Below are 17,320 nucleotides of genomic sequence, written 5' to 3' on the forward strand. Positions count from 1 at the left end.
GGGATTGTATCTGATGAATGAGTGGCGGGTTTAGCCTTTTGGAGGATTCGTTCAATCTGTTTAGGAGAGGCGAGTTCAAGGGACTCGAGGTTAGCGCTTGAATTTTTGGGAAGGGGGTTGACAGGGGAGGGATTAAAAGGGAAACATTGGAGGACATTAGTGATTTTGTTTCTAAAAAACATGGCAAGTTCCTCACATTTAGTGCTGGCATTTTCTTCAGTGGAGGGAGGGGGGGATGGGGTGGTTAGTTCAGTGACATAAGAAAAGAGCATTGGAATTGAATTGGTAGTCATGTATTTTGGCGGAATGGTAGTCTCGTTTTGCTTTTAGGGTAGATTGAATGAGTGAAGAGAAGATTTGTAGGCAGCTGCGTGAGCTGGGGATGGAGTCTTTCGCCAGGCTCTCTCTTTATTTCTCAATTCATTTTTTAGCTTTTTTAATTCAGTAGTGTACCAAGGTTTTTTTACTGACTTGTGGGAAATTTTCTTTTTTACTATAGGGCAGACTTCATTGGCTATGGTGGCGGTGAGATTGTTCCAAGATGATAGTGAGGTATCAGGGTTGGTAAGGTCAATGCTCGGTGATTTTTCTTCAAATGCTGTAATGAGAGTTTCAGTAGAGCAGGGTTTACGGTAGGAGATAGTGCTACAGGGGAGGGTAGGTTGAGGGGTAGGGGTGTTTATGGTGAGGAGAACATTTATAAGGGCGTGGTCGGACCATGGGACCAGGATTGTAGAAGGGGTATGGTGAGATTGAATGTTAGCTTTAATGAATATAAGATCAAGAGTATGACCTCCTTTGTGTGTGGGGGTTGTGATCAGTTGTCTGAAGCCTATAGCTTGAAGGGTATTTAGGAAGAGTTCACAAGATGGGGAGAGAGGGATGGCATCTACGTGGAGGTTGAAATCTCCTAGAAATTATGGCAGGGGTGTCAATAGTGATGTTGTCTGATAAAACATTCGATGAGGGGGGAGGGATCCTGATCAAGCTGCCCTGGGGGGGCATATATGAGGCAAACTTGTAGTTCTTTGGCTTTGAAGAGGCCAATTTCAAGTTTATGTGGAGCAGTGATCTTTTGAGGTTTCAGGATGAGATGTTTTTTTGCAGCGAGGATGAGGCCTCCGTCTCTTTTTTTGAGTCTTGGAATTGAGAAAATATTGTAGGACTGGGTAGGTAGCTGATTGATGAAGACTTGGTCAGTATCCTTAAGCCAGGTCTCAGTGATGGCACAGATGTCTGGGTTGGTGTCGGTAAGCAGGTCAAATAAAATCGGTGCTTTTTTTGAAATGGCTTGAGCATTAAAGAGGAGAATTGCTATGGTAAAGAGACCTAAGAATTGTGCAAGGGGAGATACCATGATAGGTATGAGGTGTTTGCTGTTATATGGGGCACGGGGATATGGAGGGGGGTAAGGGTTTGTGTGGGGGGGGTAATGTATACATGGGATGGAGAGAGGGTACATTCTAGTATAGTGCAAATTGGCGAGGGATGAGAAGAGATAGAGGTTAACAGCAAATGTTGCTGCAATGCTGGTGCCAGATAGGTATAGTCAAATAATAAATAAAGCAGTTTCAAATAACCTGCGTACACACTAATTGTTCCTTTTTACCCCTGTATATAACCTGTGTACACATCAATTGTTCCTTGTACCCCTGTACATAACTTCTCCTTATGTATCCACTCACCATTCCCCCCCCTTATCCTTTGTCTCGTATACCCCCACCCCTCCCCCTCCTTATTTACTTATTTATTGTATATTACCTTTTAATTATTTACTATGTTACTTCGTTTATGTTACACAATGTTCCATGTAAAGGCTTTGCCTATATATCCTTGGTTGTAAGTTATCTGTAAACCGGCACGATGTGCAAATGGTTGCCGGTATATAAAACAAAATAAATAAATAAAATAAATAAATAATACACAAAGGTATAGTCAAATAATACACAAATATAGATAGGTATAGTCAAATAATACACAAAGGGCTTGAAGCTGGTAAGCATGAAGTCCGAACCGCTTACAACAATTTTGAAACTGCTTCCAGAGTAGCAGCCTCGGGCATAAGTACACATTGCTGGGCATGGCTTAAGGCCTCGGACCTCAGGCCTGAGGTCCAAGAAAAATTGGTTGATTTGCCATGCGTAGGGGATAACCTCTTTGGCTCAAAGGTGCAGGATGCTGTGGCCCAGTTGAAGGAACACACAGAAACCTTGCGTCAACTGTCGTCAGTTCCGCAGGACTCTGCTGCATCTTCATCTTGCCGCTCTCCTAGGAAGGAATCTCGAAGGCCGATCTACAGGCAGAGGCGTTATTACCCTCTAGCATCAAGGGGCAGATCTTCACATCCACAGCAAAGATCTCAGCCCAGGCAACCTAGAGCTGCTGGGCCTCAACCTCCACCGCATATGGGACCGGCTGCAAGCTTTTGAGACCATCACCAGAGACCAAAACCATCTCCACAAACCACAACCGGAGCTACCGGTTGTGGGTTGTGGAGATGGACTGAATCAAATCACGGTGAACCTAGAAGATGTGGTAGGCCTGATTGACAAACTGAAGAGTAGTAAATCACCCGGACCGGATGGTATACACCCCAGAATTCTGAAGGAACTAAAAAATGAAATTTCAGACCTATTAGTAAAAATTTGTAACTTATCATTAAAATCATCCATTGTACCTGAAGACTGGAGGATAGCAAATGTAACCCCAATATTTTAAAAGGGCTCCAGGGGTGATCTGGGAAACTACAGACCGGTTAGCCTGACTTCAGTGCCAGGAAAAATAGTGGAAAGTGTTCTAAACATCAAAATCACAGAACATATAGAAAGACATGGTTTAATGGAACAAAGCATGGCTTTACCCAGGGCAAGTCTTGCCTCACAAATCTGCTTCACTTTTTTGAAGGAGTTAATAAACATGTGGATAAAGGTGAACTGGTAGATATAGTATACTTGGATTTTCAGAAGGCGTTTGACAAAGTTCCTCATGAGAGGCTTCTAGGAAAAGTAAAAAGTCATGGGATAGGTGGTGATGTCTTTTCGTGGATTGCAAACTGGCTAAAAGACAGGAAACAGAGAGTAGGATTAAATGGGCAATTTTCTCAGTGGAAGGGAGTGGACAGTGGAGTGCCTCAGGGATCTGTATTGGGACCCTTACTTTTCAATATATTTATAAATGATCTGGAAAGAGATACGACGAGTGAGATAATCAAATTTGCTGATGACACAAAATTGTTCAGAGTAGTTAAATCACAAGCAGATTGTGATAAATTGCAGGAAGACCTTGTGAGACTGGAAAATTGGGCATCCAAATGGCAGATGAAATTTAATGTGGATAAGTGCAAGGTGATGCATATAGGGAGAAATAACCCATGCTATAATTACACAATGTTGGGTTCCATATTAGGTGCTACAACCCAAGAAAGAGATCTAGGTGTCATAGTGGATAACACATTGAAATCGTGGGTTCAGTGTGCTGCGGCAGTCAAAAAAGCAAACAGAATGTTGGGAATTATTAGAAAGAGAATGGTGAATAAAACGGAAAATGTCATAATGCCTCTGTATCGCTCCATGGTGAGACCACACCTTGAATATTGTGTACAATTCTGGTCGCCGCATCTCAAAAAAGATATAATTGCGATGGAGAAGGTACAGAGAAGGGCTACCAAAATGACAAGGGGAATGGAACAACTTCCCTACGAGGAAAGACTAAAGAGGTTAGGACTTTTCAGCTTGGAGAAGAGACGACTGAGGGGGGATATGATAGAGATGTTTAAAATCATGAGAGGTCTAGAACGGGTAGATGTGAATTGGTTATTTACTCTTTCGTATAGTAGAAAGACTAGGGGGCACTCCATGAAGTTAGCATGGGGCACATTTAAAACTAATCGGAGAAAGTTCTTTTTTACTCAACGCACAATTAAACTCTGGAATTTGTTGCCAGAGAATGTGGTTCGTGCAGTTAGTATAGCTGTGTTTAAAAAAGGATTGGATAAGTTCTTGGAGGAGAAGTCCATTACCTGCTATTAAGTTCACTCAGAGAATAGCCACTGACATAAGCAATGGTAACATGGAATTGACTTAGTTTTTGGGTACTTGCCAGGTTCTTATGGCCTGGATTGACCACTGTTGGAAACAGGATGCTGGGCTTGATGGACCCTTGGTCTGACCCAGTATGGCATTTTCTTATGTTCTTCTTATGTTGTTATGTACGAGTAGGAGGCCGAGTTTCCTCCTTTTACAACCATTGGATACAAATAACAACAGACCAATGGGTGTTCTCAATAATATCTCGAGGTTACCAACTCAATTTTCTCTCCATTCCAAGAGATTCTCCTCCAAAACCTCTTCCACTTAGCGAAAATCACATAATTCATCTACAAGCAGAATTATCCACCCTTCTGAGAACCAGAGCTGTAGAGCCGATGCCCCGGACTCAGCAGGGCAGAGGATTCTACTCCCGTTATTTCCTCATTCCAAAGAAAACTGGAGGCCTACGTCCCATCCAAGACCTCAGAAATCTCAACAAATTTCTAAAGAAAGAAAAGTTCAGGGTGGTTTCTCTAGGCACCATGCTTCCACTTCTTCAAACTGAAGATTGGCTTTGTTCTCTGGATTTACAAGACGCTTACGCTCATATTCCAATGTTCCCTCCTCATCGCAAGTATCTGCGCTTCCTGGTGGGTCACCAACATTTCCAGTACAGAGTACTACCATTCAGACTCACTTCAGCTCCCAGAGTATTCACCAAATGCCTGGCAGTAATAGCAGCATACTTACACAAGGACGACTGGCTAATCAGGAGTCAATCTCAACAAGGAGCAATAACTTCTCTCAATCGAACAATTGCTCTACTTCACTCTATGGGATTTCTCATTAATTATCAAAAGTCCCATCTCATTCCGTCTCACGTGCTTCAATTCATTGGAGCAGAATTGAACACCATCCTCTCAAAAGCCTTTCTACCCGATGATCAGACAGACACACTTTCTCTATTGGCAAACTCGCTACACTCAAAGAAACAAGCAACAGCTCATCAGTTTCGTACCTTACTAGGTCACATGGCCTCCACAGTTTGTGTCACTCCTATGGCAAGATTAGCCATGAGAATAACCCAATGGACTTTAAGCGCACAATGGATCCAAGACATTCAACCATTGTCCTCTCCAATTCAATTAACCCACCAGCTACGTTCATCTCTACTTTGTTGGGCGAACAAGGACAACTTGTGCAAGGGCCTACCCTTCCAACAACCAGTCTCACAGATAACTTTAACTACAGATGCATCCACCTTAGGTGGGGAGCTCATATAGACAATCTCCAAACCCAAGGTACTTGGACAAAACTCGAAGCAACATTTCAAATCAATTTCTTGGAACTTTGAGCTATACGTTATGCCCTGCATGTGTTCAAGGACTGCATTTCACACAAGACTGTTCTCATTCAAATGGACAATACAGTAGCCATGTGGTACCTGAACAAACAAGGAGGTATGGGCTTGTATCTCCTTTGTCAAGAAGCCGCACAGATTTGTGGCTGGGCCCTAACGCACTCAATGTTTCTCCAGGCCACTTATCTGGCAGGCATTCACAACGTAGTGGCAGATTGACTCAGTCGTCAGTTCCAACCACACGAGTGGTCCCTGGATCCCTTAGTAGCGACCAGGATATTTCAACGTTGGGGGCAACCAACAATAGACCTCTTTGCATCACACCTGAATCACAAAGTGGACAAGTTCTGCGCTCTGCACAGACAGAAACACCAACCAGCCAAGGACACCTTTGCTCGCCCTAGACCTCTCGATCAGAGAACCATTTCCCCTGGGTGTAGCTCCCACTCTCATAACTCAGGATCAGGGCTGGTTGCGCCATCCCAACCTTCAATCCCTATCTCTGACAGCATGGATGTTGAAAGCTTGATTTTACAACCACTCAATCTTTCAACCAATGTCTCTCAAGTGCTTATAGCTTAACGTAAACGTTCAACAAAAAAGAATTATTCTTCGAAATGGAAACGGTTTACTTTGTGATGCATGCAGAAGAGTATTGACCCTTTCTCCTGCCCCACAACTTCTCTGCTAGACTGTTTATGCCATCTGTCGGACTCTGGTCTCCAGACTTCATCTGTCAGAGTACACCTAAGTGCAATCTCAGCTTACCATAACAAGATGGGAGATGCACCAATATCCATACAACCTCTTGTCAGTAGATTTATGAGAGGTTTAACTCAACTGAAACCACCAATTCGGCCACCAGTCACAGAATGGGACCTGAATCTGGTCTAACAAGGCTCATGCGTTCTCCTTTTGAACCCATTATTTCCTGTGATCTTATATTTCTCACATGGAAGACTATCTTCCTCATAGCCACTACATCGGCTAGAAGGGTTAGTGAGTTACAAGCACTTGTCATGTACTCAACCAATACAAAATTCCTACATGACAGAGTGGTTCTCCGTACACATCCAAAATTCCTCCCTAAGGTAGTTACGGAATTCCACTTGAACCAATCCATAGTTTTACCCACATTCTTTCCAAGGCCTCATTCTCACCAAGGAGAATGGGCCTTACATACCTTGGACTGTAAGCATGCGCTAGCATTTTACTTAGACCACACTGCAGTCCACAGGAAATCCACTCAACTCTTTGTATCTTTATGATCCAAACAAACCAGGAAAAGCAGTGGGTAAACATACTCTCTCCAATTGGCTAGCAGATTGCATATAGTTTTGCTACAAAAAAGCAGGCCTTCCTCTCCAAGGGCGAGTAAAGGCACATTCAGTTAGAGCAATATCAACCTCAATAGCACACCATCGTTCAGTGCCAATTCTTGACAAATGTAAAGCAGCAACATGGAGTTCTCTTCACACCTTTGCAGCTCATTACTGTTTGGACAAAGAAGGACCACAAGATTCAGCTTATGGACAATCTGTCTTAAAGAACTTGTTTCCCAACTCCTTCTACATCCAATCTGCTGTGATCTTTAAATTCTGCAATCTTCAGGCGCCTTTCCTCTTCGGCGACTCGATCGTCCAGCTCCGACATCGCCCACAGCCCAGAAGGGAGGCCTGCGCGGTCAGCGCCCTGACCCGCCGGGTTAAGGCCTGAAAACTCCCCTTGCCCTCGGTGAGCCCGGACGCAGACCACGCGGCAAGTCCGTCTTCTCCGCCGCTTATCCACCGCCGCACCGTCTCGCTGATCGGTCCTCCAGCCCTCCCACAGCGCAGACGGACCAATCGCTGCCTGGGGAGAGGGACCTTTAAATTCTGCAATCTTCAGGCGCCTTTCCTCTTCGGCGACTCGATCGTCCAGCTCCGACATCGCCCACAGCACAGAAGGGAGGCCTGCGCGGTCGGCGCCCTGACCCGCCGGGGTAAGGCCTGAAAACTCCCCTTGCCCTCGGCGAGCCCGGACGCAGACCACGCGGCAAGTCCGTCTTCTCCGCCGCTCATCCACCGCCGCACCGTCTCGCTGATCGGTCCTCCAGCCCTCCCACAGCGCAGACGGACCAATCGCTGCCCGGGGAGAGGGACCTTTAAATTCTGCAATCTTCAGGTGCCTTTCCTCTTCGGCGACTCGATCGTCCAGCTCCGACATCGCCCACAGCACAGAAGGGAGGCCTGCGCGGTCGGCGCCCTGACCCGCCGGGGTAAGGCCTGAAAACTCCCCCTTGCCCTCGGCGAGCCCAGACGCAGACCACGCGGCAAGTCCGTCTTCTCCGCCGCTCATCCACCGCCGCACCGTCTCGCTGATCGGTCCTCCAGCCCTCCCACAGTGCAGACGGACCAATCGCTGACCGGGGAGAGGGACCTTTAAATTCTGCAATCTTCAGGCGCCGCGCGCCGGCGTCACGCACCAAAGGAGCGCGTCAAAGGGGCAGGCCCCTTTGCGAGCCCCTTCGCGCAGTCCCGTTGAGTAGACCCGGAGCCCACAATCAGTTTTGTACCCACACTCCTCATAGATCCCTGCAATCAGACCGAGAACCGCTCACAGACGGCCAGCCTTTACAACCTTCACATAATCGTACACAGTGAGTAAAATCTTGCACTCACTTCGACACAGACTATTACCTCAAGACGTCAAGATAAGGCGCTAAGGGCCTACTTAGCTCGGAGCACTCAACCAACTTGATAGTCCTACATACTATCCTCCACAGCATTCATCCTTATAACTACTATACCATACTACTACAACTACCATACTATACTCCATCACTCATGCACACACATGATATCCCAATCATCTACAACCGAAGGAGAATCATCACAATCCCTCTCAACACACCACACGTCTCGCAAAACAGATATATTCCAATCATGACATCACCCCTAAACCAACTTCTGGGCCTCACTCTGTTCTCCTTAACATTAATCAATGCACAATCCATCTCAAAAAAATCCCACCTTCTACAGACTACCTATCAGAAGACAAACCAGACTGCTGCGCTATCACCGAGTCTTGGCTGAAACCTCAGGATACTGCACTAATTAACCAACTCTCTACACAAGACTATGATATATTCTCCATACCCAGACCTAACAAACGAGGTGGCGGACTGCTTTTAGCAGCCAAAAAAGAATTATGCCTTTCCCTTCAGACATCTAACTCATCAGCATCACTCGAAGTTGCTATCTTCAAATCCAAATACCTACAAATTTGCCTAACATATGCCCCCCCTGGAAGCCTTGAATCAGATCCATCCCCTATAATTGAACTCATAGCCAAACACATTAACACAGATGCCCCTGCCATAATAATGGGAGATTTTAACCTCCACGTGGACCAATCACCACAATCTTCCAGCTGTGCAACATTTCTTAACACACTTAAATATATGGGCTTCAACCAAATCATCAAAGAACCAACACACAGAGCGGGTCACACCCTGGACTTAATTTTCATTAACGAATACTTCACCCCCGCATCCTCCATGATCTACTCACCGGTACCCTGGTCAGACCACAAGATGATATCAGTTACGTTGAAGAACTTCCAACCCTCCCTCAAAACCACTCAAAGATCCTCGATTCAATACAGGAAGCTATCCAACCCTGACACCATCAACACTCACCTATCATCAGCATTAAACAAACTGGACCTTACTGACGCAGACTCAGCCACATCCTCATGGTTCAAGATAACAAAGAACATTGCAGACCTGACTTGCCCTTTAATCACAAAAAGCTCTACTACCAACCAGAACAACAGAAAACCTTGGTACACGCCACAACTGAAATCCATTAAGCAAGAACTGAGAAATAAAGAACTTTTATGGCGAAAAAACCCATCACAATCTAACAGGGACTCATACAAGTCGCTCATGCACCGCTACCGGACAGCCATTCTACAAACTAAAAGGGATTTCTATGCCCAGAAAATTCACCACTTCACCTTCGATCCCAAAGCTCTTTTCTCTCTTGTCTCGTCGCTCACTAAACCCGCCCCCCCATCCATCCCAGACGATCAAGCTGCCAAAAAAAGCCACTGAACTAGCATCATACTTCAAGAAAAAAATCACAGACCTTATATCACCTTTAAAAGACAACAAAAGCGCACATATGACCACTCTCTACTCAATTCACCCCCAACAGAACTCAACTCTGAATAAATTTGATCTTATATCCTCCTTAGAGATCGAATCAGTTCTAAAAAAACTTAAACCCTCCTCCCACCCCACAGATGCGATCCCGGCTAATTTACTCATAGCTATCCCCAAAACAGTTGCCAAAGCCATCGCAGACATTATCAATTGTTCGCTACTTCAAGGATATGTTCCAGACCCGCTGAAACTTGCAATACTCAAACCACTCCTAAAAAACCCTAACCTTTCCCCAGACAACCCAGCCAATTTCCGACCCATTGCGAATCTCCCATTCATCTCTAAAATCTTGGAAAAGATAGTGAACAGACAGCTTACGGAATACCTTGATGACAACAATATTCTAGCACCATCTCAATATGGTTTTCGAAAAGAACGGAGCACCGAAACTCTCTTAATCTCTTTATCTGACACAATAATCCTGAATCTTGATAAAAAACAATCCTGCTTACTCATACTCCTCGATCTATCAGCCGCATTCGACACGGTGAATCACTCCCTACTCTTGGAACGTCTGACAGACATTGGAATCAAAGACACTGCACTAAACTGGTTTAAGTCATTTCTACAAAACAGATTTTACAAAGTTAGAATCAACAACAATGAATCACACCCCGTCGATTCCTCTATGGGAGTCCCTCAAGGCTCTTCTCTATCGCCGACTCTTTTTAACATATACCTTTTACCGTTATGCCAACTTTTATCCAACTCAATCTTAAACATTTCATATACACAGACGACGTACAAATTCTTATACCAATTAAAGAATCCCTCCAAAAAACACTTGAATTCTGGAACTCCTGCCTGTTGTCCATTAACAATTTACTCTCAAGCCTTAATCTAATACTCAATTCCAACAAAACGGAAATTCTCCTTATCTCTCAAGACAATAACCATGCAAGGCCAAATGTAAACCAAACAAATCAACCTTCCTTTTCTGCACAAGTGAGAAACCTAGGAGTCATCATGGACGACCAACTAAACCTAAAGAGATTCGTAAATAACACTGCCAAGGAGGGCTTTTATAAATTACAAGTCCTTAAACGCCTCAGACCACTACTGCACTTCCAAGACTACAGATCAGTACTCCAAGCAATCATTTTCTCGAAAATCGATTATTGCAATTCCTTGCTAATCGGCATTCCAGCTAACACCCTTAAACCCCTTCAAATGCTGCAGAACGCTGCAGCCAGGATACTAACCAAGACAAACAGGAGAGATCATATTACCCCCATTTTGAGGGACCTACATTGGCTCCCAATTAAGTACAGAATACTATACAAGACATTAACAATCATTCAAAAAACCATACACAAGGGCAGTCCGCTTGAACTCAACTTTCCTCTTCTACCTCATCTACCATCCAGACCAACGAGATCAGCTTACAAAAACACTCTCCAAACAACACACGTAAAAACTTCGCTTAGCAAACGAGCCTTGTCTTCAGCAGGTCCATCCTTCTGGAACTCGCTACCTTCTTCTCTCCGGACAGAACATTGCCCAATCAATTTCAAAAAAAGACTTAAAACCTGGCTTTTCGAACAAGCGTTCAAATCATGATAATAAGTCACATCAACATCCACACACTAGCAAATAATCCATCCAAAGACTCTCAACCAAGCCTGAAACATAACACTTCACAATCAAAGATAATTTTCAGTTTCTCATTCGTCAATTATGTTATAAGTTATTTTACCCATGTATTCTGTTCCAAGTTTTAAGTCCCTGTTCTATGTAACTTGCATTCTTCATGCATGTCTTTTTCAGTTACAATGTAAACCGAGCTGATATGCAATTCTGCATGAAGCCCGGTATATAAAAATGTTAAATAAAATAAATAAATAAATAAATCTTTGGCTGCCTCATTTTCACCAACAATACTTCAGTGTTGCTTCACTGCCAAATGACTCAGCCTCTAGCTTGCTAATCACCCATTTGTGAGGACTAGCTTCCTGCTTGTCCTGGGATAAAGCATCGATGGGTATCGATGCCAGGCCCATTCCATCGATGTCAATGTCGATTCTATCGATGCCAATGTCAGTTCCATCGATGGCATCCATGCCAACATCGATTCCATTGGGGTGCCCATGTCGGTGCCATCGATGCCATCAGTGCCATTGGTGCCCAAGTCGATCTAATCGACATCGTCGACTCCCATGGCCATGCTGTCGGCTCCTGCCTCCATATATCGATGCCCTCGACACCCACGTCATTTCCATTGGTGTCTTCGACGTTCCTATCGATGCGGTCATCGACTCCGTCGATAACGGTATCATTTTTCCGATGCCAATGATGTTTTTTTGATTATTCGATGCCACATTGTTCCCATAGATACCTACGCCAATGTCATCAGTGCTTCTGTCACTGTCATCATTGCTCTGCCCGGGTCATCGAATTTTTTCATATATATTTTTGACGATACCCTCGAGGCCGCTTCGGCCCCATCCACACGGTCAATACCGACATAGCACTGCCACGTAATGCCCTCGCCTGAACACAGTGCTCCATGCTTTGGGTTCTTATTAAAGCCCCGTATTAGCCTACAACACTACATAGTGCCAGGAGCAGTGCAGGCATGTGACAGTCCGTCATCAGCCGCCATCCAGGACAGCGAGGGCATCCATCTTGGTGCTGGGGAAAGACCGGGCCGAGCACCGTGGCATGCATCGTCACCGACACGGTGACTGTCCGCCACAGACGCCATCCAGCACATTGGTGCTATCCTACTCGATGCTGGAGAATGCTTGGGCCGAGCAATATTACCACTACCATCGACACTGTTCCGCACAGTATTGGCAGTCCTTGGTGCTCCAGAAACACCGGAACGAGTTCCGAAGAATTCTGCACTGGCGTCACGAGACATCGAGCCACTGCGATGAGGGCTGGGTCCACAAGCTATTAATTGGCTCCCCTGTTCCCGAGGCGTGCCCCACCGACATTGGTGTGGGATTGTGGCCCTCCACTAATTACGGTGGTAGCGCCAGCCACGCTCAGCCTGTCTCCTCTATACCGGCGCCACCATACCAGGCATCAGAGTTGAGACGGGCATCCCTCGATGACTCCTGGAATCCATGGAGCCAGCAATCTTCACCGGCTCGTCCTTCAGCGATCCACGTCGGATGGTAAATACCCGCTTCTGCGGCATTCCCATTGAGATGTATTCTCTAATTCGAGCCACATGGTTTGAAAAGTTCTAGGTCATGTACCTTCCTAGAACCGTATTAGTTTCACATATCACTATGCCAGCTATGTCAACCACAATACCAAGAGAACCTCTCTATCATTTCTTTGGGATTGCATCAGGGCTTCCTCCCTTTTTCAGCAACAAGGCTCTATACTAATTAATGTTCTGGCTTCTGGTTCCTGCTTCAGAACCAAAGTTCCAGGTGCATTTGCTGATCTGGTAAACACGAGATCCAGCAAATACTGCCTCAAGTGCAAGTCCACCTCGAAGCCTGACGACAGGTCTCGGTGTCTCCTTGTACAGCACACAGAAATGCGGGTAAGACTTTACCACTCACGCTCCCATGGGGGGTTACATGATATCCAGATTACATCAGCCCCACCAGTTGGACACCTCCTGGTCTCCCAACTGGCCGGTTATCAGAGCGGCCACCCCTCCTTGTACCAAAGTTCCCGAACACTCCCCCAGACGCTTCAAAGCGCAGAGGGGGGAGGGGGGTTGGGGAGTTTTAATTACACTATTCTTTCTTTCAACAGAAAGTAGTTACTCTCCGCCCATCCTGGACCTCAGAAATACCAACTTTCTTCAGAAGGCACAGGTAAAATGGTATCTCTCATTACCATGCTTCCATATCGCAGTAAGTACATTACCTCTAATCTTTCTATGTGCTTCATGGTGAGTCAACAATATTACAATCCCAAGCTCTGCTGGTTGCACCAGCTTCGGCAACTGGGGTATTTCATTGATTCACTATCGGTGAATGCTGTTTCTCTGCGGAGTGCAACATCATGCTTTTCCTTGCATGGATAGCTGCATAACCACAATCAGTCCATGCAAAGAGCTCTAACTTCTTCATGACTCACTATACATTACTAACTGGGATTACTGTCACTGCCATAAATCCCTTATACAACACTTCTGGACACCACAGTCATAATGACCTTCCTGTCCAGCATATGCGCAGACATTCTAATTAATTCTTACATTGTCGGGCCATGGGGTTTTTTCACTATGCACTTTCCTCATAGATCCAAAACTGCTATGGGTTAGATTCAGTGAAATTCCATTATCAGTGGGTGTAAGCTGTTCAACCGCTTTCGTCCCTAATCCATATTGAAGATCTAGAACCAAAACCTAGTCTAATTCTGCTCATGCATTTACTCAGGGTTTTAAAGTTTGACCTAAAGCTGCTGAACCCAATATGTGTCCGCTCCACTCCAGACACAGTTCCACATGAACTTCCTGGACCTTGTAGCCATGCGTTATACCCTTATGCCTTCCAATACTGTCTCTGCAACAAATCTTTGTGCATACAGACAGACAGTATAGGGACAATGTGTTTTCCAACACAAGCACGCACAAGCTCTTAGCTGCTCTGCAAGGAACCTGCACAGTTCTACCCTTGGCTCTTGCTCACTGCATGTATCCTCGGGCCACTTATCTAAGAGATTTACTGAACGCACTAGCAGACCTTCTCCATGTAGGTTTCTATCCTCTCGAATGGTCTCGGACTACATGTGTAGCGGGAAAAATCTTCTAACGCTGAGGTCAACCAAAATTGCCCTCTGCGTCTGAATCGAACCGTACGGTGCACAGATTCTACTCCCTACACATGTTTCCAATGCGTTCCCATAGACGCCTTTCTTCCATCAAGGGCCTCTTAAATGTGTCTCTTCTGTTGCCTCTCATAGCCAGCACTCTTCTAATGCTGAACCGGGACGGGGTTCACTGTTCCTCAGACCCACATCCTGGCCGAGACCAGTATGCTTCCCATACTTTTCAATCTATCACACCAGTAACCAATTCGCCTTCTCACAAGTCAATCTCAAATCGTAGACTCACTGATGTTCTACGGTACTGGTAGCATCACAAAACCTTCTACACATAAATCTTACCATTCAACATGGCATGATTTACCACATGACGCATACAAAAGGATATTCTCCTTTTTCTTTTTCTACACCACTCTTTTCTCTTGCTCCCTCGAATTCTGCTCCCCAGACATCCTCTACATAGGTACACCTCTGTTCCAATTGGTGTGTCGTTTGGGATTGGGGATACCCGATTAACGGTAAACCCCTTCTGAGTCAGTTTACCATGGATTTTCCACTGATCAAGCCGCATTTTCACCAGTCACGGAATGGAACCTATATCTTATCCTTATAAGTCCCATACGTTCTCTGTTCGAGCCTTTCCATTCCTCTCATTTCACAGTTTGACATAGGAAATTCTTTCCCTCATAAATGTCATTTCTGCCAACAGGGTCAGTGAGTTACACACCTTGTTACATACTCATCCGACCCTGCGTTCCTCCATGACCAAGTGGTTTTACATATTCAACTTCCTATCTTTGTTAAGGTAGACGTTGCATCTCACATTACTCAGAATATACTCTGACTATTTTTCCCAACACCTCTCTCTCATCAAAGCAAGAGGGTTTTTCCACTCCTTGGACAGTAATAGTGCACTTGCATTCTATCTAGATAGTACTTCATTCCATAGAAATTCCACCTAACTCTTTCCTTCTGTGGCAAGAGTCAACCTGCGGGTTCCAGTGGCCAAACAGACCTCTTCCTCCTAATTGACAGTCTGTATCTCTTTTTCCTACCAACAAGCAGGCATTTCACTACAACACTGTGTGTAACCACACTCTGTTGCGTCCGTCCCAGCCTTAACAGCTTTCCCTCGGCTGCTGCTGCTTGTAGATATTTATCAGGCTGCAACCTGGAGTTCTCTCTATACCTTTGCAGCCCATTATTGCTTAGATACGACTGGCTGGCATGCTCCATGTTTGGCCAGTCCGTCTACTCTTTTTTTTTAATTTGTAACTTTATTTTAATGGGGGAACATGAACAATGTATTACAAATTTGCCATATACTGCACATTTCGGATTTGTTTCATAGAGAGATCATAAAAAGACATGGCTAGTAGTCTGGCTATACAACAATAGATCTACCCCCTTTATATATCAGAACAAACCATAATCCAATCACCCCCCCGCCCCCCACCCACTTCCACCTTGAATTGATAGTTTAATACATTACTTACAGTAGCATAGCAGGTATACCCGGAAAAGATGTAAATCGAACCTTATACTTCGTATGTCAACCATTAGCGTAGAATACCCCCTAACAGGAAATCGTTTATCAGTGATCTTTAATGAGAGGATACATGGTATCTTATGAATATGAAGACCAGTGCTCCCCTACTAAAAGGACCAGGACCTGGAAAATTTATGTCCAATTGTTACTATTGTACTGACTTGTGCCAGCCAATTCTCATAACACTGCCACGTTTTTGTGAACTTAACATTGGTCTTGTGTTTATAGGCTGTGATTTTCCCTAGAGTATGCATAGTTAGGACACGTGACTGTATGTCCTGGAGAGATGGTACCTGAGAATCTCTCCAGTGAAGAGCTAGGGCACACTTGGTCGCTGTCACAACATATTTAATAAAAAGGTTATGGAAAGTCGACCTGTCTGGGAGTGCCTTATTCAACAAAGCCTGGGAAGGAGTAAGTACGATTGTGTCTCCGAGTATGTTGGTAATCCAATCCGCTATGCTTTGCCAGACACTACTGACTTTGGCGCAGGACCACCACATATGGTAGAAGGTTCCTTGCTGATGACACAGTTTCCATTACAGACCTGTATTGTCAGAATGCATATGACTCAACTGAGCTGGGGACACATACCACCTATATAGAAGTTCGTATCCATTTTCTATATGTTGTGTAGAAATTAACCCTCTACTCATATCATGGGCAACCCTCTTCCAGTCCTCAAGTGACCATTTTTCTTGTAAGTCTTTTTCCCAGGCCACTATATGAGTAGCCTTCAAAGATAACGTCCCTGCCAAAAGCCTATAAATATGGGAAATATGTTTTTTAATTTTATCTGAGTGTACACAAAGAGCCTCCATGGGGGAACTACCCATGGCAAGATCTCCTGTGACATGAGACTGAGAGATACAATGTTGTACCTGCAAATATTTGAAAATATCTTTAGATTCCAAATTATATCTCTCTTGTAAAACTGAGAACGGCACAATCCTCCCAGGCTCCCACAGATGTATTAATTGAAAAATTCCCCGCTTTTTCCAATCATAAAAAACCGTGGAGTCTATGGACGGGGGAAAGGAAAGGTGATGGAAGAGATGTGTGCTGAGGAAGAAAGATCGAGGACCTAACAGAACTCTCCTCCATCGCTCCCATACCTGTAGCGTGACCTGCACTGACTCAGGAAGGGTTACCATAGGATGCCAGGCTTTACCCCTTTGCCACAACAACACCGTTATAGGCAAAGTTCCTAAGATCTCCTGTTCCAGCTGTACCCAGGGCTTCTCCTGTTACTATTATGCCATTCCACTGCTGCTTTAAGTTGTGCCGCCCCCAAATAGAAGTGCAGGTTGGGCATTCCCAATCCTCCCTGGTTACGTGGTAAGTATAAAGTGCTCTTTTAGCCTTCCATAAGTATTTAAGTAGTCTTGTTTGCCATTTGTCCAATATCTTTTTTGGAATCATAATCGGCAATGTTTGAA

General features: G+C 44.9%; 1 protein-coding gene across 1 annotated transcript in view; it reads left to right on the forward strand.

Annotated features, from left to right (window-relative positions):
- The window catches only part of LOC115092434 (disintegrin and metalloproteinase domain-containing protein 18-like), a 354,651-nt gene that overhangs the window by 137,340 nt on the left and 199,991 nt on the right, over positions 1–17,320 (forward strand). The window lies entirely within an intron of this gene.

The sequence above is a fragment of the Rhinatrema bivittatum genome, chromosome 5 (genome assembly GCF_901001135.1).
Source record: "Rhinatrema bivittatum chromosome 5, aRhiBiv1.1, whole genome shotgun sequence".
NCBI lineage: Eukaryota > Metazoa > Chordata > Amphibia > Gymnophiona > Rhinatrematidae > Rhinatrema > Rhinatrema bivittatum.